The sequence below is a fragment of the Callorhinus ursinus genome, unplaced genomic scaffold (genome assembly GCF_003265705.2).
Source record: "Callorhinus ursinus isolate GAN/ISIS: 27379988/994484 unplaced genomic scaffold, GSC_fseal_2.0 scaffold212, whole genome shotgun sequence".
NCBI lineage: Eukaryota > Metazoa > Chordata > Mammalia > Carnivora > Otariidae > Callorhinus > Callorhinus ursinus.
The window spans coordinates 160-24,735 of record NW_027397272.1 but is presented as its reverse complement, the minus strand read 5'-3'; the positions used below and the strand labels follow the sequence as shown (position 1 = coordinate 24,735).

At 48.3% G+C, this 24,576-nt stretch overlaps 1 pseudogene; it reads right to left on the bottom strand.

The window, feature by feature from the left end:
• Positions 1-22,957: 22,957 nt before the first annotated feature.
• On the bottom strand, positions 22,958-24,335 carry LOC112826396 (tyrosyl-DNA phosphodiesterase 1 pseudogene; annotated as a pseudogene).
• Between the last annotated feature and the right edge of the window lie 241 nt (positions 24,336-24,576).

Here is a 24,576-nt window from a genome sequence, read left to right as displayed (position 1 = left end):
TGGGAGAATGCATATTTCAACTACCATCTTGTGTCATGAAGAGAGACGCGCTTTCTTGTTCTTTTAATAAATTGTATACTTAGTCACCATAGATTACATCATTCGTTTTGGATCTGGGTTCCCTAGTTCCTCGTTTTCCTAGAACACCCAGTGCTCCATGTGATACAGGCCCTCCTTAATATGCACCACTGGGTTACCTCATCCATCCACACCTTCCTTCTAAAACTCTCTATTTCTCAGAGTCCGTACCCTCTCAAGGTTCGTCTCCCGTCCCGATTTGCGCCCCTTCATTTTTCCCTTCCGTCTCCTAATGCCCTCCATACTATTCCTTATGTTCCACAAATCCATGAAGCCCTATGCTATTGGCTTTCTCTGCTTGGCCAAATTAATTTAGCATGCTCTCCCCCAGCCCCATCGATGTTGATGCAAAACTTGGGGATTCATCTTTCAGATGGCTGAGTAATATTCCCTTGTAGAGATGGACCACATCATCTTTCTCCATTCATTTGTTGAAGGGAATCTCAGCTCTTTCCATGGTTTGTCTGTTGTGGACATTGCTGCTAGGAACATTGGGGTGCATGTGGCCCTTCTTTTCACTACACCCATGTCTTTGGGCTAATACGCCGTAGAGCAATTTCCTGGGTCATAAAGTAGCACTGATTTTAATTTTCTGAGAAAGCTCCACACTGTTTCCCAAAGCGGCTCTACCAACGTGCATTTCCAAAGCAGGGTTCGATCCCAGGACCTTGTGATCATGAACTGAGTCGAAAGCAGACGCTTAGGCGAGTGAGCCACGCATGCGCCCCCCTTACCTTTGTTCTACGAAGATCTTGGGTTGACATCAGAGGCCATTGTGCTGCCCCACATATAGCCATCACTCAGGGACGGGTGGCCAGTTCCAAACGTGATCCCTTGCTAAGCAAGAACTGACGTCCTAAGGGAAGTATGGCCCTCCTGTTCCTGGGCACTTGGATCTTGGCCAGCTTAGTGCCGTGATGGCTAGCCGGCTTCCCTCCATGCCCTGGATGATTGAGACGTCTTCATTTTGAAGAACAGACCATCACCACAAGGACAGCGTGTTCCTGGAGCTGGTCAGTGCAGAAACAAAATTTTTCAAGGAATACAGTACCAAGAAACAGTTCCCAATACTTGGTCGTCAGGTGGCAGAACCAACAGGCTAGCCCTGAATCACTGCTACATCTACCCACTGATGAATAAAGGCAAATAACAGTCAGCACCAAAAGCGTCCGTTCCCTTTATGGAGGAGGAAGACAGGCCTCTAGCTAAAGCTATCCTGGGGTGGCACATGGCCGTCTCCCTTAACGCAAGTCCAGCTGATTTTTCGTCCCAAAACTGCCAACCTGTTAGGAGAGTGTGCTAGTCACTATGTGTCCAATTTGCGGTTGACATGGGACTCTGGCACTCTTTGTAGTGTTTCCAATGGCCTTCCTGTTTGTCGAAAAAGGGCTTCGGGCTTCTTCATAGGCCAAGGTGTTGTGACTCAACTTTAGAGCACCCAGGGTTTGGTGGTGAGTTCCCACTCTGAACCTGTCCTAAGATAAGACAATCAGTGTTTACTATTTGAAAGAAAAGTTTACCTTCTGGCCCTGAGCACTTGGTAAATGGCCAGCTGAAGATGCACAGAGATGGGGGTCTAGCTTGCCCTACTGTCTCCTGGCTGTTTGAGATGCCTTCTTTCTCAAGATCAGATGGCTTGGGCACGGCGTACTATGCTCTAGGACGTGTTCAGGGCAGAAATAGCTTTCTTCAAGGAATAATGCTCCAAACACCCATTCGAAACATTTGATCCGCAGCTGGGAGTTGCAGCCTGTTACCCCTGAATCACTGCTGCCTCAAGGCACTGATGGAAATGGCTGAAAAACCCAATGTTAGAAGCTTCCCTCTCCTTGGGGAAAACACAAAAGATTGGGTGTAGGCATGGCCAGCGGATTTGGGAGGGAGCTTGCCTCCATTTCTGGGGCAAGGGGAGCTAAAGTTAGACACCTCACTCCCACATAAATTTCATTCCCACTGGAAGTGTTGAGCTTTGGTTTTCCTTGAAGCCATCCCATCCTCTTGCCGTTTTGGTAGCTACATTGTTTCACATGGAGGAATACTCTGGGTGGCATCTCACAAGCCGTGTGTCCACCAAACACCCAGGGGTGGTGGCAAGTTCCCATTGAGATCCTGGGCTAGGGGAGAGCAATGTGTCTGAGAGCCAAAAGGAAAGGTTCCCCTTCTGCCCCGGCGTGCTTGGATCTTGTCCTGATCTTTGAAATGCTGTGGTTGGCAGCCAGCTTGTCTCCCTCCCCTGGCTGCCAGAGATGCCTTCGTTCAGATGGGCAGACAGTTGACACATGTGCGGTATTCTCAGGGACCTTTTCGTTCTAAAAAGAGCTCGTGCCAAGAATGCTCCTGCAATGGCTACTACCAAATACATCATCAACTGGGAAAACCAGTCTGCTAACACTAAAGCGTTTCTGGTTATTTTGTGTCCCCCCTCCCCACCACAGACGGAAAGGCAGCAGGGGTGACATCTGATTCCAGAAGTTTTCCCGCTCTTTAGGAAGGAAGAATGAAGGCCTCTTGCTTCTTTGGCTCCCAGGGGGAGGCCCTGGAGGTTTCCCATTGCCAAAGCCAACAGGCCTTTCCTATCCCGGAAACTAACAGATTTTGCTAGGTATTTTAGTCTCAACATTGGTCTATTCTCAACTCTAGGAATGTCCGCATTGCCTCTCTGTCTGTTTCCATTCCTTTGAACGCTTTTTCGAACTAGGTTCTCCAGAACGAAAGCATCTCACAGAGCCAGGGAGGGAGGTGCCTTTGCGACGGCTCTACACACATACCAAAGGCAGCCACACAACAAACTCAGGGATAAGAGGGCCAGGGAACGCCCCAGGAATCCCTCGGCGCTGTTGCGAGGAAAAGCACCTTCCAGTTGGAATGTGAACCAAGAGCTACATAGACAATCTGAGAGCCTACAGGAATGTTTATAAGCAGGGCCATTTTAAGTGAGCTAAATCTGTAATGAGACATCTAATTTTTTCCCCTTCCACAAGAAATGAGTCCTCAGGCCAAGCCTACACACAGACATTCACTGCTTGCAAGCCTCCAATGCCTTAGGCCTCCTCAGGCCAACATAGTTCTGAACAGCATTTCCAGGGTGCTCTGTGGCCAACCCGTCCCCACAGTCACAAAGAATCTTCTAGATCCTCTAGCTGAATGAACAGGCTATTGCTCTGAGACACTGGAGAAGATGGCCACAGGGTGAACCTTGGCAGAAAAAGAGCAAAAGGGTGGAAGTGGGTATATCCTGGGCCAAATGTGTTTCTTAGAGATATGATGAGACATCCTGTTCTGATTGAGTTGACTAGGCCCATCTCCTCGCAACCCAATTTGCATTCCCAGGAATGAGAAACAACGGTGGGCTTGGGGAAAGGGAAACCATGGCCTAGACCTGGGAGCCCTGTCACCAAGAACTCTGCATTCTTCCTTCCGAATGAGAGCGAAACTTGGTGGTAGTGTCGTTGTGGCGGTGGTGGTTGTTGTGGTTGTTGTTGTTTTGCCCTTCCCATGAATGGATGGAGGCTGCAGTCATTCAGCTATACTAATGGGACTCCCAGCTGATGCTCAAGGTTTTGGTTGCAAGCTTTGGTGGTATAATCCTTGAAAGGGCATTTCCAGAACTCAACAGATGCTCCAGGATGCAGCATAGGGGTGAACTTTCTGTTCCTCAAAAGGAGGGCATCTCAATGTTAAGGAGAGAAGAGCCACCTTTCCTTCCCTTTGGGCTAACAGATAAGGAGAGGCTGACTAAGCACAGGACTGCAGTAGGAACTCACGACCACTCCTTGGGTGCTGGCTACATGGGTAGAATTCTTTCCTCGCGGTCCATAAACCAGCTCTAAATTTTTAAAAGAATCGGCAAGTGCATGGAAAGGATTCCAGTGAAGGCCGATATTTGACAATAAAATTGGGATTGGGATACATCTGGGAATGAGATGGGTCAGTTCATTTACTTTTACACAAGAAATGAGGCCCAGACCCTCTAAAAACCTGGGGCCAAGCCTACCCAGAAACATTACTCGCAGGGCACTGGCAAATGTCTTTCCCTCTGAGGACCCCATAGTTCTTAAAGCCCGTTCCACGGGGCAAGGTGCCCCAATCTCTCCCACAGTCACAAGGACTTAGCTGGACCTGATTAAATAGAGTCTCTTACTCTGAGACACTGCATCTGAATGATGTCCAGGGCAAACGTAGATTGAAAAAAGAGCTAAAGGGTGGACAATGAGGCATGGAAGGCTAAAGTTCTTCATTAGCAATGAGAATGGGATAATGTGAAGAAAGCTCAGTCAGCTGGCAAGCAGTCTGCTGCAGGGAAATCGTACACCTGTGGCCTTGGGCCAAGGTCAACGTTCCTGCCCTGCCCTTGGGATCCATGTCATGAAGAGGCCGGCATTCCTCCTTCAGCAAGCGGAGAATCTGCCCTTGGTTTTGTTTTCTGTTTTTCAAATGGCCCTTACCGTGCATAGATAGCCACAGAAGCAAATGAGGGTGACGGTTTTGTCTTCTTGGCTGATGTACAAGTGTTCGAAAGCAGGCCTTTGTTGTAGTATTCCTTGAAAGGGCCCTTACTGTGGTGCTTCTTTTCTAATCTTCAGCATAATGGCACCTCAGTCATCTAGGGCAGAACGATAAGCTGGCTAACATTCAGCAGGCTTATGCCCCTAGAGCTCAGAAGCAACTCAGGAGCAATAGGGTAATCTTCCTTTAGAATATCAGACCCTGAGAATCTCTCCTTGCACAGGACGAGGATGTGAACTTTCCAACAATCCCTGGGTACTGCCTATGGGAGGAAAAGCCCCTGCCTCCTTGAATGTAAAGCTAAACTTACGAATTCCACAAGGTTTTGGAAATGTCTGGATGTATGGCCAAAAATCCACAATTGAAAAGAAAATGGGACAAGTCCACGAATGAGAGGTGCAACTTCATTTTCTTTCAGCCCAGAAATAAGGAGAGCTCCTTCTTAATACCCATGGCAGAGCCTATATATACACACCCTCCGTTGGGCAAATTCAAGTGCCTCGGGACTCCAAATGTTAACAGATTTCTTCTAAGAAATCAAATTTAAATACAACCAATTTAACCTAGAGCGCGTTACTAGGATCAGGGGTAGAATTTAGCGATTCATCGGTTGCGTATAGTACGCAGTGCTAATTACAAGTACTCTCCTTAATGCCCATTCCCCAATTTCCCCAGTCCTCACCCACCTTGCTTTCAGCAACCCTCACTTTGTTTCCGAGAGAAACGGATCTCTTACGGTTTCTCTTCCTCTCTGGTTTCGTGTTATTTGATTATTCCTTCCATTTCCCTTAGGCTCATCGGTTTACTTTTTATTTTTTATTGGTTTTTTTTTTTTCAGTTATACAGCATATAGAACATCCTAGGATTCTGTCGTAGTGCTCAACAATGATTCCTTCGTTGCCGATAATACTCGGTGATCATGTCAACACCTGCCCTTCTTAATACCCAACACCTCTGTCGTGCTATTTAGCTTCCCTTTCAACAGGTGTGAGCCCTAGACCACAATTGCTGGTTCCTGTTCCTGTGAGATTTGGAAGAGATCACACGAGATTTGGAGGCAAATCTCACCCGACTTCTATGACATCTCACGAGTTTAGGAGTGAATAAGCCCCCGATGTCCATGAGATCTAACGAGATTTGGAATGAGCTCTCACCCGATGTCCAGGAAATCTCAAGAAATTGCAAGTAAAATCTCAACCGATGTCCATGAGATCTCCCGAGATTTACAGTGAAATCTCTCGCAATACCTAGGACATCTCACGAGATTTGGACGGAGGTCTCCAAGATGTGATGAGATCTCACGAGATGTGGAGTAAAATCTCGCCCGATGGCCATGAGATCTCACGAGATTTAGAGTGAAATCTCACTCCATATCCATGAGATCTCACGAGATTGGCACTGAAGTCTCCCAGGTTTGGGTGAAATCTCATGAGACTTGGACTCAAGTCTCAACCATGGTCCAAGAGATCTCACGATTTGGATTGAAATCTCACCCAAGGTCCATGAGATCTCACGAGATGTGGAGGAAAATCTCGCCTGAAGTCTAGACCATCTCACGGGATTTGGAGGGAATTCTCGCCCGATGTCCATGACCTCTCATGAGTTTCGGAGTAAAATCTCGCCCAATGAGCATGAGATTTAGAGTGTCTCGACAGATTTAGAGTGTCCCAAAATTTAGTGTGAAATCTCACCTCTTGTCCATGAGATCTCAAGAGATTTGGACTGAGGTCTCCCAATTGGAAAAGAGCTCACGAGACTTGGAGTAAATCTCGCCTGAATTCCAAGAGATCTCACGAGATTTAGAGTGAAACCCCGCCCAAGGTCCCTGATATCTGACAATATTTGGAGTGAATTCTCGCCCAAGGTCCCTGATATCTCACGAGATTTGTACTGAAATCTCGCCCGATGTCATTGTGACCTCAGGAGAGTTGGAGTGGAATTTCACGTAATGTCCAGGCGATCTCATGAGATTTGGAGTAAACTCTCGGCCCATATCTATGAGATCTCAAATGGTTTAGATTGAAATAACGCTCAATATCCATGAGATCTCACAAGATTGGCACTGACGTCTCCAAGGTATGGATGAGATCTCAGGAGAATTGGAGTAAAATCTTGCCCAAAGTTCAAGAGAACTCACACGATTTGGAGTGAAATCTCACCCGATGTCATGGAGACCTCACGAGATTTGGATTGAAATCTCGCCCAATGTCCATGAGATCTCACGAGATTTGGACTGAGGTCTGCATGTTTTGGATGAGATCTCACGAGATTTGGAGTAAAACTCACCCGATGTCCATGAGATTTCATGAGATTTCGATTGAAATCTCACTCAATATCCATGAGATCGCACGAGATTTGGACGGAAGTCTCCAAGGTTTGGATGAGCTCTCACGAGCCTTGGAGGAAAATATCCCCGAATTCCAAGAGATCTCACGAGAGTTGCAGTGAAATCTCGCCCAAGGACCCTTTCATCTCACGAGAGTGTAGTAACATCTCGCCCGATATCATTGAGACCTCACGAGATTTGGATTGATATTACGCCCAAGTTCGCTGAAATCTGACGAGGTTTGTACTGAAATCTCGCCCAAGTCATTGTGACCTTGGGAGATTTGGAATGAAATCTCAACCGATGGCCGTGAGATCTCACGAGAATTGGTGTGAAGTCTCGTCCGATATCATGGAGACCTCACGAGATTTGGATTGAAATCTCACCATTGTCCATGAGATCCCAAGATATTTGGAGTGAAATCTCACCCGATGTCCATGAGATTTCACGAAATTTGGAGTAAATTCTCGCCTGAGGGCCATGAGGTCTCACGAGATATAGATTGAAATCTCGCTCAATATCCATGAGATCTCACAAGATTTGAACTGAAGTCTCCAAGGTCTGGATGAGATCTCATGAGACTTGGAGTAAAATACCACCAATTCCAAGAGATCTCACGAGAGTTGCAGTAAAATCTCAACCAAGGTTCCTGATATCTCAAGAGATTTATATTGAATTCTCGACCCATGTCAGAGGTACCTCACGAGATTTGGAGTGAAATATCACACGCAAGGTCCCTGATATCTCACGAGATTTGTAGTGAAATCTTGCCCAAACCCCTGATAGCTCAAGAGAATTATAGTGAAATCTCGCCCCATGTCATTGTGACCTCAAGAGATTTGGAGTGAAATCTCGCCCAATGCCCATGTTCTCATGAGATTTGGAGAGAAATCTCACCCGATATCCGTGAGCTCCCACGAGATTTGAAGTAAAATCGCTCCTGAAGTCATGAGATCTCACGAGATGTAGATTGAAATTTCGCTCCATATCCATGAGATCTCACGAGATTTGGAACGAATTCGCCAAGGTTTGGATGAGATCTCCGAGACGTGGAAGCAAATCTTGCTCAACGTCCAAGAGTCCTCATGAGAGTTGGAGTGAAATCTCGCCCAAGGTCCCTGATATCTGACGAGATTTGTAGTGAATTGTCACCCAAAGTCCCTGGGCGAGATCTCATTGGTACCTCACGAGATTTGGAGTTAAATATCATGCAAGGTCCCTGATATCTCACGAGACGTGTAGTGAAATCTTGCCCACGATCCCTGATAGCTCACTCCATATCCGGAGATCTCACGAGATTTGTACTGAAGTCTCCAAGGATTGGATGAGATCTCACGAGACTTGGAGTAAAATATCCGCGAATTCCCAGAGATCTCACGAGAGTTGGAGTGAAATCTCGCCCTAGGTCCCTTTTATCTCATGAGAGTTTCGTGGACTGTCACCCAATGTCATTGAGACGTCCCGATATTTGGATTGAAATCTCGCCCGAGGTCGCTGATATCTCATGAGATTTGTGGTGAAATTTCGCCCAATGTGATTGTGACCTCAGGAGATTTGCAGTGAAATATCGCCCAATGTCCATGAGATCTCACCGGATTTATATTAAATCTCCCTCAATACCTTTGAGATCTCCCACGATTGGCACTGACGTCTCCAAGGTTGGATGAGATCTCACAAGACTTGGAGGAAACCCTTGCCCAAAGAACAAGAGACCTCACCAGAGTTGGAGTGAAATCTCGCACAAGTTCCCTAATATCTCACAAGATTTGTAATGAAATCTCACCCAATATCGTTGAGAACTCATGAGATTAGGACTGAAATCTCGAGCAAGGTCCCTGATAACTCACGAGATTTGTGGAAATCACGCCTGATGTCATTGGAACCTCCGTAGATTGGGAGTGCAGTCTCGCCCAATATCCATGAGATCTCACGAGACTTGGAGTGAAAACTCACCCAATGTCCATGAGATCTCACGAGATTTACATTGAATCGTCACTCAATATCCATGAGATCTCACGAGATTCGCACTGACGTCTCCAAGGTATGGTTGAGATCTCAGGAGACTTGCAGTAAAATATTGCCCGAAGTCCAAGAGATCTCAGGAGATTTGGAGTGAAATCTCACCCAAGGTCCCTTTTATCTCACGAGAGTGTAGTGAAATCTCGCCCGATATCATTGAGACCTCACGAGATTTGGATGGATATTTCGCCCAAGTTCGCTGAAATCTGACGAGATTTGTACTGAATTCTCGCCCAAGTCATTGTGACCTCAGGAGATTTGGAGTGAAATCTCACCCAATGTCCATGAGATCTCACGAGAATTGGTGTGAAGTCTCGTCCGATAACATGAGACCCCACGAGATTTGGATTGAATTCTCTCCCAATGTCCAGGAGATCTCAGGAGATTTGGACTGAACTCCCCAAGGTTTGGTTTGGATCTCACGAGATTTGGAGTAAAATCTCACTCGAATCCAAGAGATCTCACAAGATTGAGAGTGAAATCTCGCCCAAGGTCCCTGATATCTCACGAGATTGGGAGTGAAATCTTTCCCAAGGTCCCTGATATCTCTCGAGATTTGCAGTGAAATCTCACCCGATGTCATTGTGACCTGAGGAGATTTGGAGTGAAATCTCGCCCAAGGACCATTATCTCACGAGTTTTGGAGAGCTATCTTACCCGATGTCCATGAGATCTCCCAAGATTTGGAGGAAAGATTGGTGGAAAATCTCGCCTGATGTCCTTGAGATCTCACGAGATTTAGATTACATCTCCATCAATAGCCATGAGATCTCATGAGATTGGCACTGACGTCTCCAAGGTTTGAATGAGATCTCACAAGACTTGGAGTAAAATCTCTCCCAAAGAACAAGAGACTTCACGAGAGTTGGAGTGAAATCTCGCCCATGTCCCTGATATCTCACGAGATTTGTAATGAAATCTCGCCCGATGTCATTGGTACCTCACGAGATTTGAACCGATGTCCATGAGATCTCAGGAGATTTGCTGGCAAACCTCGCCCGATGTCCATGAGATCTCATGACATTTAGATTGAAAGCTTGCCCACGGTCCTCCCTGATATCTCACGAGATTTGGAGTGAAATCTGCCTGAGGTCATTGAGACCACACGATAGTTGGAGTGAACTCTCATCCAATGTCCATGACATATCACGAGATTTGGAATGAATTCTCATGCGATGTCCATACGATCTAACGAGATGTGGACTAATCTCGCCTGATGTCCATGATTTCTCATGAGATATAGAGTGAATTCTCCCTCAATATCCTGAGATCTCACGAGATGTGGACTGAAGTCTCCAAGGAATGGATGAGATCTCATGAGACTTGGAGGAAATGATCCCCGAATTCCAAAGGCTCTCACGAGAGTTGGAGTGAAATCTCGCCCTAGGTCCCTTTTAGCTCACGAGATTTGAGTGAAACCTCACCCGATGTCACTGAGACCTCACGAGGTTTGGATTGAAACCTCGCCCAAGTTCGCTGATATCTCACGAGATTTGTAGTGAAATCTCTCCCAATGTCATTGTGACCTCACGAGATTTGGAGTGAAATATCGACCAATGTCCATGAGATCTCAAGATATTTGGACTGAGGTCTGCAAGATTTGGATGAGATCTCACGAGATTCGGAATAAAATCTCACCTGATGCCCATGCGATCTCGTGGGATTTCAATTGAAATCTCGCTCAATATCCATGAGAACTCACGAGAATTTGACTAAAGTCTCCAAGGTTTGGATGAGATCTCACGAGACTTGGAGTAAAATATTCTAGAATTCCAAGAGATCTCACGATAGTTGGAGTGAAATCCCGCCCAAGGTCCCTGATGTCTCACAAGATTTGGAGTGACATCTCGCCCATGTCATTGATACCTCATGAGATTTGATTGAACTCTCGCCAAAAGTCCATGAGATTTCATGAGATTTGAACTGAGGTCTGAGGGATTGGATGAGATCTCATGAGATTTGGATTAAAATCTCACCCGATATCCATGAGATCTCATGAGATTTAGATTGAAATCTCGCTCAATATGCATGAGATCTCATGAGATGGGCACTCACGTCCCCAAGGTTTGGATGAGATCTCACCAGACTGGGAGTAAAATCTCACCCAAATTCAAGAGATCTCACAAGCTTTGCAGGGAAATCTCGCCCAAAGTCCATGCTATCTCACCAGAATTGTAGTGAAATCTCGCCCGATCTCACTGTGACCTCAGGCGATGTGGAGTGAAATCTGGCCCAAATTCCATGAGATCTCATGAGATTTGGAGTGAAATCTCAATCTCAATCTTGTGAGATGATCCCAAGGCTCACGTGAGGTCAGGATAGAACAGAGGTATATTTCCTTTAGTTGCTCTGGGGTTGTGAGTTTAGTAGACAACCTTCGTGGTTTGAAATCCTGTTTTTTTTTTTTTCATGAAGCTTTCTCGTTTCAGGAAGAGAGGATGCTTACAAATGTATGCGTGGAAGACAAAGGAAGGTGCCACCTACTGAACTCTCAGATATCACGCTGTGAGGGAATGCATATTTCAACTACCATCTTGTGTCATGAAGAGAGAAGCGTTTTCCTGTTCTTTTAATAAATGTATTGTTAGTCACCATACAGTACATCATTCGTTTTGGATCTGGGTTCCCTGGTTCCTTGTTTTCCTAGAACACCCAGTGCTCTATGCGATACGTGCTCTCCTTAATACCCACCACTGGGTTAATTCATCCATCCACCCCTCCCCTCTAAAACTCTCCATTTCTTGGAGTCCGTACTCTCTCATGGTTCGTCTCCTGCTCCGATTTGCCCCCCTTCATTTTTCCCTTCCTTCTCCTAATGCCCTCCATGCTATTCTTATGTTCCACAAATCTGTGAAGCCCTATGATATTGGCATTCTCTGCTTGGCCAATTTCATTTAGCATGCTCTCCCCCAGCCCCATCGATGTTGATGCAAAAGTTGGGTATTCATCCTTTCTGATGGCTGAGTATTATTCCCTTGTAGAGATGGACCACGTCATCTTTCTCCATTCATCTGTTGAAGGGAATCTTGGCTCTTTCCACGGGTTGACTCTTGTGGACCGTGCTGCTATAAACATTGGGGTGCATGTGGCCTTTCTTTTCAATACACCTGTGTCTTGGGGCAAATACCCAGTAGAGCAATTGCTGGGTCAAAAGGTAGCTCTGTTTTTAATTTTCTGAGGAAGCTCCACATTGTTTCCCAAAGCGGCTGTACCAACGTGCATTTCCAAAGCAGGGTTCGATCCCAGGACCTTGTGATCCTGAGCTGGCCGAAGGCAGACGCTTAACTGACTGAGCCACGCAGGCGCCCCCCTTGCCCTTTGCTCTAACAAGAACTTGGGTCGCCATCAGAGGCCATTGTGCTGTCCCACACGCAGCCAGCACCCAGGGATGGGTGGCCAGTTCCAAGCGTGATCCCGTGCTAAGCAAGAGCTGACGTCCTAAGGGAAGTATGGCGCTCCTGCTCCTGAGCATTTGGATCTTGGCCAGCTAAGTCCCGTGATGGCTAGCCGGCTTCCCTCCATTCCCTGGATGATTGAGATGTCTTCATTTTGAAGAATAGACCAAAACCACAAGGGCAGTGTGTTCCTGGAGCTGGTCAGAGCAGAAACAAAATTTTTCAAGGAATACGGCACCAAGAAACAGTTCCCAATACCTGGTCGTCAGGTGGCGCAACCAACAGGCTAGCCCTGAATCACTGCTACCTCTAACCACTGATGGAAAAGGGCAAATAACAGCCAGCACCAGAAGCATCCCTTTCCTTTATGGAGGACGAAGACAGGCCTCGAGCTAAAGCTTTCCTGGTGTGGCACATGGCAGTTTCCCCTAACCCAAGTCCACAGCTGATTCTTATTCCCAAACCTGCCAACCTGTTAGGAGAGTGTGCTAGTCACTATGTGTCCCATTTGCGGTTAACATGGGACACTGGCACTCTTTGTAGTGTTTCCCATTTCCTTGCCTGTTTGTTGAACCAAGGCTTCGGGCATTTCATGGGCCAAGGTGTTGTGACTCACCTTGAGAGCACCCAGGGATTGGTGGTGAGTTCCCACTCTGGACCTGTCCTAAGATAAGACAGAGTCTACTCTTTGAAAGCAAAGTTTGCCCCTCTGGCCCTGAGCTCTTGGTACTTGGCCAGCTGAAGACGCACAGAGATGGGGGTCTAGCTTGCCATACTGGCTCCTGGCTGTTTGAGATCCCTTCATTCTCAAGAACAGATGGGTCGGGCACGGCCTACTATGCTCTAGGGCCTGTTCAGGGCAGAAAAAGCTTTCTTCAAGGCATAATGCGCCAAACACACATTCCAAACATTTAATCCGCAGCTGGGAGTTGCAACCTGTTTCCTCTGAATCACTGCTGCCTCAAGGCACTGATGGAAATGGTGGAAAACCTCCAATGTCAGAAGCTTCCCTCTCCCAGGGGAAAGCTCAAAAGATTGGGTGTAGGCATGGCCAGAGGATTTGGGAGGGAGCTTGCCTCCATTTCTGGGGCAAGGGGAGGTGAAGTTAGACACCTCACTCCCACATAACTTTCATTCCCATTGGAAGTGTTGATCTTTGGTTTTCCTTGAAGCCATCCCATCCTCTTGCCGTTTTGGTAGCTACGTTGTTTCACAGGGAGGAATACTCTGGGTGGCATCTCACAAGCCATGTGTCCACCAAACACCCAGTGTTGGTGGCAAATTCCCATTGAGATCCTGTGCTAGGGGAGAGCAATGTGTCTGAGAGCTGAAAGGAAAGTTTCCCCTTCTGCCCCTGAGTGCTTGGTACTTGTCCCGATCTTTGAATAGCTGTGGTTGACAGCCAGCTTGTCTCCCTCCCCTGGCTGCCAGAGATGCCTTCGTTCGGAAGAGCAGACAGTTGACCCATGTGCCTTATGCTCCGGGACCTCTTCAGTCTAAAAAGAGCTCGTGCCAGGAATGCTCCTCCAAAGGCTACTTCCAAATGCATCATGAGCTGGGAGAACCAGTCTGCTAACACTAAAGTGTTTCTGGTTTTTTTGTGTCCCCCTCCCCGCCACAGACAGAAGGGCAGCAAGAGTGACATCCGATTCCAGATGATTTCCCGCTCTTTACAAAGGAAGAATGAAGGCCTGTTGCTTCTTTGGCTCCCAGGGGAAGGCCCTGGAGGTTTCCCATTGCCAAAGCCAACAGGCCTTTCCTATCCCGGAAACTAACAGATTTTGCTAGGTATTTTAGTCTCAACATTGGTCTATTCTCAACTCTAGGACAGTCCGCTTCCCTCTCTGTCTGTTTCCATTCCTTTGAACGCTTTTTCGAACTAGGTTCTCCAGAACGGAAACATCTCACAGAGCCAGGGAGGGAGGTGCCTTTGCTACCGGTCTACACACTTCCCCAAGGCAGCCACACAACAAGCTCAGGGATAAGAGGGCCAGGGAACTCCCCAGGAATCCCTAGGCGCTGCTGTGAGGAAAAGCACCTTCCAGTTGGAATGTGAACCAAGAGCTAGATAGACATTCTGCGAGACTACAGGAATGTATATAAGCAGGGCCATTTTAAGTGAGCTAAATCTGTAATGAGACATCTAATTTTTTCCCCTTCTGCAAAAATGATTCCTCTGGCCAAGCCTATGCACAGACATTCACTGCTTGCAAGCTTCCAATGCCTTAGGCCTCCTCAGGCCAACATACTTCTGCACAGCATTTCCAGGGGGCTCTCTGGCCAACCCGTCCCCACAGTCACAAAGAATCTTCCAGATCCTCTAGCTGAATGAACAGGCTATTGCTCTGAGACACTGGAGGAGAAGGCCCACAGGGTGAACCTCGGCAGAAAAAGAGCAAGAGGGTGGAAGTGGGTATATGCTGGGCCAAATGTGTTTGTTAAAGATGCAATGAGACATCATGTTTTGATTGAGGTGACTAGGCCCATCTCCTCGTATCCCAATTTTCATTCCCAGGAATGAGAAACAACTGTGGGCTTGGGGAAAGGGAAACCATGGCCTCGACCTGGGAGCCCTGGCACCAAGAACTCTGCATTCTTCCTTCAGAATGAGAGGCTGCTCTTGACTGACCTCTTGTCTTAGGAGGTTTGCACTGCTGTACCCTGTCGGCCTGGGTGCCGAGGTCCCCGCCCACTATCACAAAGAATCCCAGCTGGAGAGTTACCGAACTCTGGCTAACATTGCTGTTCTTGGAGCTGGAGGCACAGTGGTAAGAGTGTTCGTGCATGAGAGCCCGGGGAACGGTTCCCATCCATGAAACCGAGGGAGAAACAGGATCGTGCAGAAGGCAGCTCTCGCTCCCCTCTTGTCCCATGAGGCTGGTCGCGAGGCCCCGTGTGTGCGTGCAGGCTGAAAGGCAGCCACCTCCCTCGAAAAGGCAACACTGTGGAGAACCCCGTTCTGCCGCTTCAGTAGCCTTCCCTGAGACTGGAGGCGATTGGCCATGAGCGTGCATGAGAGCACTTGCAAGGGCTCCTGAAACCATATGCTGAGTGAGACTCAGGATGGGGCAGAAGGCAGAAGACGACTCGCCGCTTGTCTTCAGGAGAGCCAGCACTGCGGCCCCACTTGGCCTGGCAGTCTAATCACTAGTGTACCAACCCGAAGAAATGGCAGTGTAGAGGGACCGTGTGGTGGATAGCGTCCCTCTTCCGGGCGGTGGAAGCACTTCCCAGCGGGTGTGCGTGAGAGCCTGGGAAACGATGCCTTCGATCACTGGGTGAGAGAAACGGCTTCGTGCAGAGGCGCCCCTCGAATCGGCTTGAGTTTCACAAAGCCAGCACTCCTCCTGCATGGGCGCATGGAGGCCCAAGCTCCGGGCGCCTCCCTCGAAAGGACAGCCCTGTGGGGGAAACCGTGCTTTAGCTCCGGCCGATCACTTGCCAGCAGGAAGCCATACCCCTTGTGCTGTGGCTGGGAATTCCGGGCAACGGCCTCCCTACATAAACCCGAGGGAGAAAAAGGCCGGTGCCATAGACACCTCTCAACTCTGCTCTCGTCTCTGGGGCTGGTACCGTTTGCCCCGTGTGTGCGTGCAGGCCGAAAGCCCACCACCTACCCCGAAGGAACCACACTGTAGAGAACCCGGACCTCAGCTAAGCTAGCCGTTGCCGAAGGTGGAAGCCTTCTGCTGTGTGCGTGCATGAGGGCCCCGCCAGTGAGTCCAAAGCGGTGTTCTGGGTGAGACTCGGGGCACGGCAGAAGGCAGAACACGGCTCCCCACCCGTTTCAGGAAGCCAGGCCCGCGGCCCCACTTTAGCAGGCAAGTCGAACTGCTAGGGCGCTAACTGGAAGCAGCAACAGTGTAGAGAAACCGTGCTTTAGCGACTGCCGCCCTCTCTGAGGGAGGAGGCCGTGTACGGTGTACCGTGGGCGAGAGCCTAGGGAATGGGTCCCATTCGTCAGAGCGAGGGAGAAGCAGGCCAGGGCAGAGGGCCCCTCTCGGCTCAGCTCTTGCTCCCTGAAGCTAACACTACTGCTCCGCGTGTGTCTGGAATGCTCAGGGCCCAACCCTGACTTGGAAGAAACAAGCCTGTAAGGAGGCCCAGCTTCCACGCACATCGCCCCTCCACAGGGTGGCCACATTTTCAACTGTGCTTGTGTGCCAACCTGGGGAGCGGGTCCCAGCAGAATTCCAAGGGAGAAAGAAACACTGGACCCAAGGCACCTCTCGACTCAACCCCCCTTTCGCGAAGCGAGGTCGTCTGCCCCCTGTGTGCGTTTAGTCCCAAGGGCCGGCCACCTAGCGCAAAGGAACAAAGCGGCAGAGAGCCCCGTGCCTCGGCCAAGAACGCCCTTCCTGAGCGAAAACGTCCTCTGTTGTGTGTTTTTGTGGGAGCATGAGCAACGGGACCTAGACGTGACCCTGACCGACACAGAGGCCTGTTGTAAGTAAGGCGGCTCTCGACTCAGCTCTTGTCTTAGGAGGTTAGCACTTCTGTACCCTGTGGGCCTGGGTGCCGAGGTCCCCGCCCACTATCACAAAGAATCCCAGCTGGAGAGTTACCAAACTCTGGCTAACATTGCTCTTCTTGAAGCTGGAGGCACAGTGGTAAGAGTGTTCATGCATGAGAGCCCAGGGAACGGGTCCCATCCGTGAAACCGAGGGAGAAACAGGATCGTGCAGAAGGCAGCTCTCGCTCCCCTTGTCCCATGAGGCTGGTCGCGTGGCTCCGTGTGTGTGTGCAGGCCGAAAGCCAACCACCTACCTCAAAAAAACCACACCCTAGAGCATCTGTGTCTCTGCTAAGATAGCCCTTGCCGAGGGTGGAAGCCTTCTGCTTTGTGCATGCATGAGGGCCCTCCAAGTGCGTCCAAAATGTGTTCTGGGTATGTCTCAGTCTGCTGCTGAAGGCCGTGTAAGTCAAGCCTGAATGTTGGATGTAATACCCACCTTACCGAAGCGTTTCTGCGAGCCTACAATGGATTTTGGACACATGAGCAATTGCAAACTTAAAATGCAAGCACAAAGATGCAAAACCTACGACCTGCCACACTAGTGGATGTTGCTGCTGACCATGATTCTTTGGAAGAAAATACATATCAGGAAATCAAGGAGCATCTCCCTAGGGCCAAAAGGGAAGACATATGTTCTCGTTAAACTAACACTGAACTCACGTGACCCTCGGGGCTATTCCACGCACTGATGTCGCTTAGGTGCTTACCGTCTCCCGGCTGCTCACGCATCGTTGAGCAGGCACCTTTCCCTCCCTGGGTCCAAATTCTACATCTGAAGAACGACGGCAATAGCACAAAGGGGAGAAGGGATAAATGTGCAGGAATGCAGAAAGAACTCATGCCACGGGTAACCACCAGTGGGGCCTAATAGCACGATGCTGGTGAACACCTGCCCTGGGATCCAAAACGGCCTGGTGAATGAGACCAAGCCTCAACCCTGTGCTTCAACCTGATGCTCACCGTCGGCTCAGGTTTCAGGGACCGTCTCCACATTGTCATCAGGTGGAGCCCTTCCGGCTTCCAGACACGAATACTACACCACGCCCTGGTTGGGGAACTGACAGTGATTGAAACCTAGCCATAAGGGAGCACTGGATTTGGCTCACCTAAGCAATGGTATGCAGTCAGTGGCACAGTAGGATACCAGGCCCCATGCAGCCTCGATGGAGCTGCCCATCAGGTTTCGAACCAGAAACTCAGCGAACCAGTGAGCATTCCCCTGGACAAACCCGAGGCCTGAGGCTCGCCCTCACATTAGCCTTCCAGTCAGCTGCCGGCCAAGACACTGCACTTCCATGCACCTATCCCCTAAGGTCCTCAGGCCTATAACTCAAACCATACCCTGGATGTGGCACCGACAAGACCCGAATCCTTTCGGTGAGGCTGCAATGGGTTTTGGACACTTGGGCAATAGCAGGCTCAAAAGGCAAGATTCAGAAGGAAACTGTGCGACTTTCCACCCTGCTGGACGTTGCTGCTCGCTGCCCAGGATTCTAGGGACTGACACTGTACATCAGGGACACAGAGAGCACCTACCCGAGGACCAACGGGAAACAAGATGCTCGGCCATTTAATGTTGCCTTCGAGTCAGCGCTCGGGGCACTTGTCCGTACAGCCATCTGAAACGTGCCTACCGTCTCCCTGATTCTCACCGTAACCGTTACCATGACACAGGCCCTCCGTCGCTCAAACTCTAAGCCTGAATAAGAGCAGGATTTGTGATACAAAGGGGCGGGGGGGGGGCGCGGTACACATGCTCCACGAATGCAGAAAGGACTCATGCCACGGGTAACCACCAAGGTGGCCCTAATAGCATGATGCGGGGGGGAAACCAGCCCATCGATCCACCACGCGCCTAGTTGATGGGATCAAACCCTAACCCTGCGCTTCCCCCTAAACCTCGCCCTCGACTCAGGCCTTTGGGCAGTCTCCACAGTGCCACGAGGTAGGCCCCTTCCAGCTCCGCTACAATAACCATTAATCCTAACCTTGCGTGAGGCAATGACTCTGCCCAAAAACGAGCCTGAGGGAGCAGAGCATTTGGTTCACATCACCAATGCCAGAGCATCAGTCAGGAAGGCAGTAGGACACCATAGCACACGCAAGCTTGGTTGTTGCGGCCCAACAGCTTTGGGAGAGAAAAGCCGGAAACTCAGCAGAAACACGGAGCATTCCCCTGGCCAAACCCAAAACCTGAGGCTTGCCCTCATGCCAGGCCTCCAATCAGCTGCAGGACAGGACTGTGAACTTCCAAGCAATTATCCCCTAAAGTCCTGGGCCTATAACTCAAACCTAACCCTGGATGTGGCACTGCCAAGACCTGGAGCCTTTTAGTGAGGCTGCAGTGGATTTAGGACCCCAGAGCAACAGCAAGCTTAAAATGCAGGAAAAAGGAAGAAACCTTGCGACTTGCCCACATGGATGGTGAATGCTGCTGCTCACCATGATTCTATTGAGGACACTATATATCAGGAACACAAGGAGCACCTCCTGACGTCAAACTGGAACTCAGATGCTCACGCTCATGCTAGCCCTGAACTGACCTGAGGCTCGGGGCATTTCTCCGCAATGCCCTCTCTCTGGTGCTTACCATCTCCCGGCTTCTCACCCTACCTTGGGCAGGGCTCTTTCCCTCCCTGGGTCCAAATTCTAAGTCTCAAAGAGTGATGGGAATTGGAATCCAGGGGTACACAGGACAAATGTCCAGGAATGTAGAAAGGACTCATGCCATGAGTAACCACAAGGGGGGGGGCGGCGGTCTAACAGCACGATGCCTGCGAACACTGGCCCCGGGATCCACAGCGGCCTGATCAATGAGACCAAGCCCTGACCCTACGCTTCACCCTAACACTCAACGTCTTCTCAGGCTTCAGGGGTCGTCTTCACCGTGTCATCGGATAGACGACACCCCGCTTCTAGACCCTAACGTGAAACCTTAGCCCTGGCCGGGGAACTGTCAGTGATTGAAACCTAGCTCTGAGGGAGCGCTGGATTTGGGTCACCTGAGCAATGAGAGACATTCGGTCAGGAACGCAGTAGGACACTGGAGCACGCACAAGCACGGTTGTTGCTGCACAGCAGCTCTTGGAGAGAAAAACCGGACACTCAGCCCAAACAATGAGCATCCCCCTGGCTAAACCCGAAGCCTTAGGCTTATTCTTAATGACAGACCTCCAGTCAGCCATCACTCGACAACTATGCTCTGCCATGGATGGGCCTCGAAAATCGTAAGGACTGTAAGCCAAACGCTAGCCCTTGATGTGGCCCTGACCAAAGCCGAACCCTAGCTGTTCGGTGACAGTGGATTTGGTTATCCGGGGAATGCCATGCTAGACAGGCAAGAACAAAGAAGGAAACGGTGCCCGGTGCTACCCAGTTGGATGTAGCTGCTGACCATGCTTCTATTGCAGAGACTCTACATCAGGAACACAAGGACGGTCTCCCTGAGGCTAATTTGACAGAGACACAGCAAGAGAGAGAACACAAGCAGGGGGAGTGGGAGAGGAGAAGGAGGCTTTCTGCCAAGCAGGGAGCCTGTTGCAGGGCTCGATCCCAGGACCCCAGGATCATGACCTGAGCCAAAGGCAGACACTTAATGACTGAGCCACCCAGGCGCCCCAATATGAGGAATTCCTAATCTCAGGAAACAAATTGAGGGTTGCTGGAGTGGTGGGGGGTGGAGGGATGGGGTGGCTGGGTGATAGACATGGGGGAGGATATGTGCTATGGTGAGCGCTGTGAATTGTGCAAGACTGTTGAATCACAGATCTGTACCTCTGAAACAAATAATACATTATATGTTAAAAAGAGGAAGAAGAAGAAAGAAGAAGAAGAAGAAGAAGAAGAAGAAGAAGAAGAAGAAGAAGAAGAAGAAGAAGAAGAAGAAGAAGAAGGAGAAGAAGAAAGCAGGAGGGGAAGAATGAAGGGCAGAAAATTGGAGGGGAGATGACCCATGAGAGTCTATGGACTCTGAAAAACAAACTGAGGGTTCTAGAGGGGAGGGGGTTGGGAGGATAGGTTAGCCTTGTGATGGGTATTAAAGAGGGCACGTTCTGCATGGAGCACTGGGTGTTATATGCAAACAATGAATCATGGAACACTACATCAAAAACTAACGATGTAATGTATGGTGATTAACATAACATAATAATAAAAAATAAAGAAAGAAAAAAGAAAAAAATACCCAGTGCTCATTACATCACATGCCCTCTCTATTGTCCATCACCCCATCCCTCACCCCCCTCCCTTTCAGCAACCCTATGATTAAGAGTCTCTTATGGTTTGTTTCCCTCTCTGGTTTTGTCTTATTTTTTCCTCTCTTCCCTTATGATCCTCTGTTTTGTTTCTTAAATTCCACATATCAGTGAGATCATATGGTAATTGTCTTCCTCTGGTTGATTTATTTCAGTCAGCATAATACCTTCCAGTTTCATCCAAGTCGATGTAAATGATGAGTATTCATTTCTTGATGGCTGAATAATATTCCATTGTGTATATATCATCTTCTTTATCCAGTCATCTCTCGATGGACATCTTGGCTCTCCCACATGTTTAGTTTCTGCCTTGAACTACACGTTCTGAGACGATGTTTTTAAAAGATTTTATTTATTTATTTGTCAGAGAAAGAGGGCACAAGCAGGGGGAAGGGCAGACAGAGGGCAAAACAGGCTTCCTGCTGAGCAAGGAACCTGATGCCGGACTCAATTCTGGGAACCTGGGATATTGAGCCGAGCCAAAGGCACCCACTTAACTGACTGAGCCACCCAGGTGTCCCTGTTCTGAGACTATTGTCCTTGATGTGCCTTGCCATTCTCTCTGTGAATTTTTTAAATTGAACATCATAGTTTAAATTTGAGGAGAAGTGCAACTCTCACTGCATAAAATATTTTCACATTTAATTGGATTTCTTTAGACATTTTTCCCCAGGGGCTTTTCATCTTTTTTTCAAGCAGCACGAACACATATAAACACACATAATCCCAGATAATATCCTTTATGGAATCCCAAAATATAGAATAAGTAAAGCAGAGTTTGTGACAGGAGAAAGGTGAAGGGCCTGCAGCTAGCTGTCTTCCCAGACTTCTCTATGACAGCACCCCTGCTCTGCCCTGCCATGTCCTAAGGTGAAAATCTTAGGCCTGAGGACCAGTCTGAAAAGGTATCTTCAGAAATCTTTCAAAATTAATATTCAACACTCTTAAAAGTTGTAAGATAAAGAGGCTGGAGACAAACTGGAGATCAGTTTCATGTAGAAGAGAAAGTCTATGTAATCTTAGGAGAACGTGATTCCGAAGTATGAAGGATATATGTACATTCACAGCTTTGACCCAAACCAGCTGTGATGTGGGGACATCCTGAACCTTTCTGGGCCTCAGTTTTCTTGCTTTTGAGGTTACCTTTCAAGGTTTCTTGCAAGTAAGGTACTTGGGCTTTTATATGGTTCTGTGAGCAGTCTTTTCTGGAAACTTGGGGGGATGAAAGAGACACCCCTCCATTCTGGGGAATGGGTGAGGAAATGGCAGGACCCATCTGTAAGCAGAGAGGCAGCCAGTATGGTGCCAGGATAAAAAGCCTCATGAAGCTGCAGGACAATGAGAGGCAGTAGGACTGGATTAGGTACGTCTGAAGGGTAGCCACACTGACCTCAATGACAGAGGCCAGGAACATCTCAAACTCACGTCCAGCAACCCTGAGACAACACTTAGGAAGCAGAGGGCTGGGTGATAAGCAAATGATCACATTCTTCCCCTGACAAGTTTTGGATGAATAAAAAGTGCCTTTCAGAATGGATGGAGTACAACATACATAGTCAATCTTCGCTTCGGAAGAGCGAACACCATCATGAAATTCCATATATCACTTTGAGGATGACTTTGTCTATACTCAACATTGTCGAGTTTGATAGCTTTCATTCCAAAGCTTAGAAAATAGATTTTTTAATGACACTGTTAATGACCATTAAAAGTATAACCAGCATCCATGTTCACAAGAGTGAGCTATGCAGAGTTTTGTTAGGGGTGTATATAAAACTTTAAGGGTGAACATCCAGTACAAATAAGAATATCTATTATTTGGGGCTTGATGTCTTACACCTACATTTCAAGTGCTTTAAGATTCTCAGGAGGGAACCCATATATTCCCATGTGTATCTGGTGCTTTGGTATAAGGAATATTCCAAATCCATGGCCAATCTTTACTTCCATACAGTTCTGGAGACAGGTCGAATGGCACAGGAAATGCGGCCGCTGGCTCCTTGCTCCCTGAGAAGAATTTCTGTTTTACTTTGAAGCTATCCAGGCTGACAGCAGGAAAAGGACTCCAAGCTCATAGGAATGGATCAGCAGCTGGGTGCTCTTCTCTAATGTTCTCCAGGCAGCCTTGTACAGATTTTCTCTTGTGTCAAGGAACCAAGCAATTTGAAGTCTGGAGAGGGTCTCATATATGTTTTAATATGTGGCATAGCATTGCTGTGGCCAGATGTATCAGCCAACCATTTATGAAAATAAGAATGGAGTCAATTCTGTTTTTCAGCTGTCTGGATGTTATACGGAAGAAAGCCCTCAGCTGGATATCAATCTAAGCTGGTTCACACATTTTCCACAGAAGGATAGATCAGATGAAGAGGAACAGCACTTCTCCCTGGGGTTCAGCTTTCCTTCTCCAGCGTCACCAAGCTTTCTTTAAACTCAGAACACAACCATTTCGAGTCATCAGCCCTCATAGACCTAACGCTTGAAAACTGACCTACTATCGGCCAAGACTGTCCTTTAAGAGAGGCATGCTCTTTCAGAAGCTTTCTTAGCATAATGTCCCAGAAAATTATCTTTCTGACTTCCTTGAAAATGTCCTGGGGTATATCCAAAAAGATAAACATCAGTTTTGGAGAGATCATGCTTGTGGATGATATCTGTCCACTCCTTGAGTGAAGGAGCATTATAAGTCATCAAGTAGATGATGAGATCAGCTTTAAAATGTGTTGTTGATTCTCCAGTTGTGTGGGTTCAATGGACAATTCATGGGCATAAGGGGCTCAACCATAGTCCCTGAGTTTTCTGGTGCCAGTCAGCATGGATGAGGTTGGAAGTGTGTATGACAACTCGGAAGCCTTCTTCAAACAGCAGTAATATCATTTTCGTGTGGTGTGTTCCAAATACAATACCCAAATTTGCCTGTCAGAGGGAAATGTTTTCATAAGGCTTGGCCTGGGCATTAGCTTCTCCTTTATCTCCATGCACAAGCAGGATTGGTTTCTTCCTGAACTCTGGTGGATACCAAAACCCATGGCTTTGACAATCTGGTTTCACTGTGGTGGTCAATAAACATGAGCCAATAAAAAAGATTTAAAAACAATGTATAGAAACCTTTCCCAGCACATGGGGGAAAGTACGGAGGAGCTATAATGACAGATTTGCTCTTTTATTTCTGCTATAATCACTCATCTAAATCCCCAGTCCCACACATGGAGTCTCTTGGGACATCCAGGCACCTCACCCATCACCGCCAGCACCCATATTCTACAACAAAAGGAGAGCTAGATTCTGCTCTCCTGTCTGCATCTCCACTCTAACTTCACCCCTCACTGTCCTCTCATCCTGGGTTTTCACAACAGTCCCCTCAACTCTCTCCCTGTCCACATTCTGGATTCCATTTCACCCACAATGCACTTCCAAGGGTCAGCTACAGAGTCACTGCCCAGACACCCCTGTGAGCCCCCAGTGGCTCTAGGTGCCCTTCTC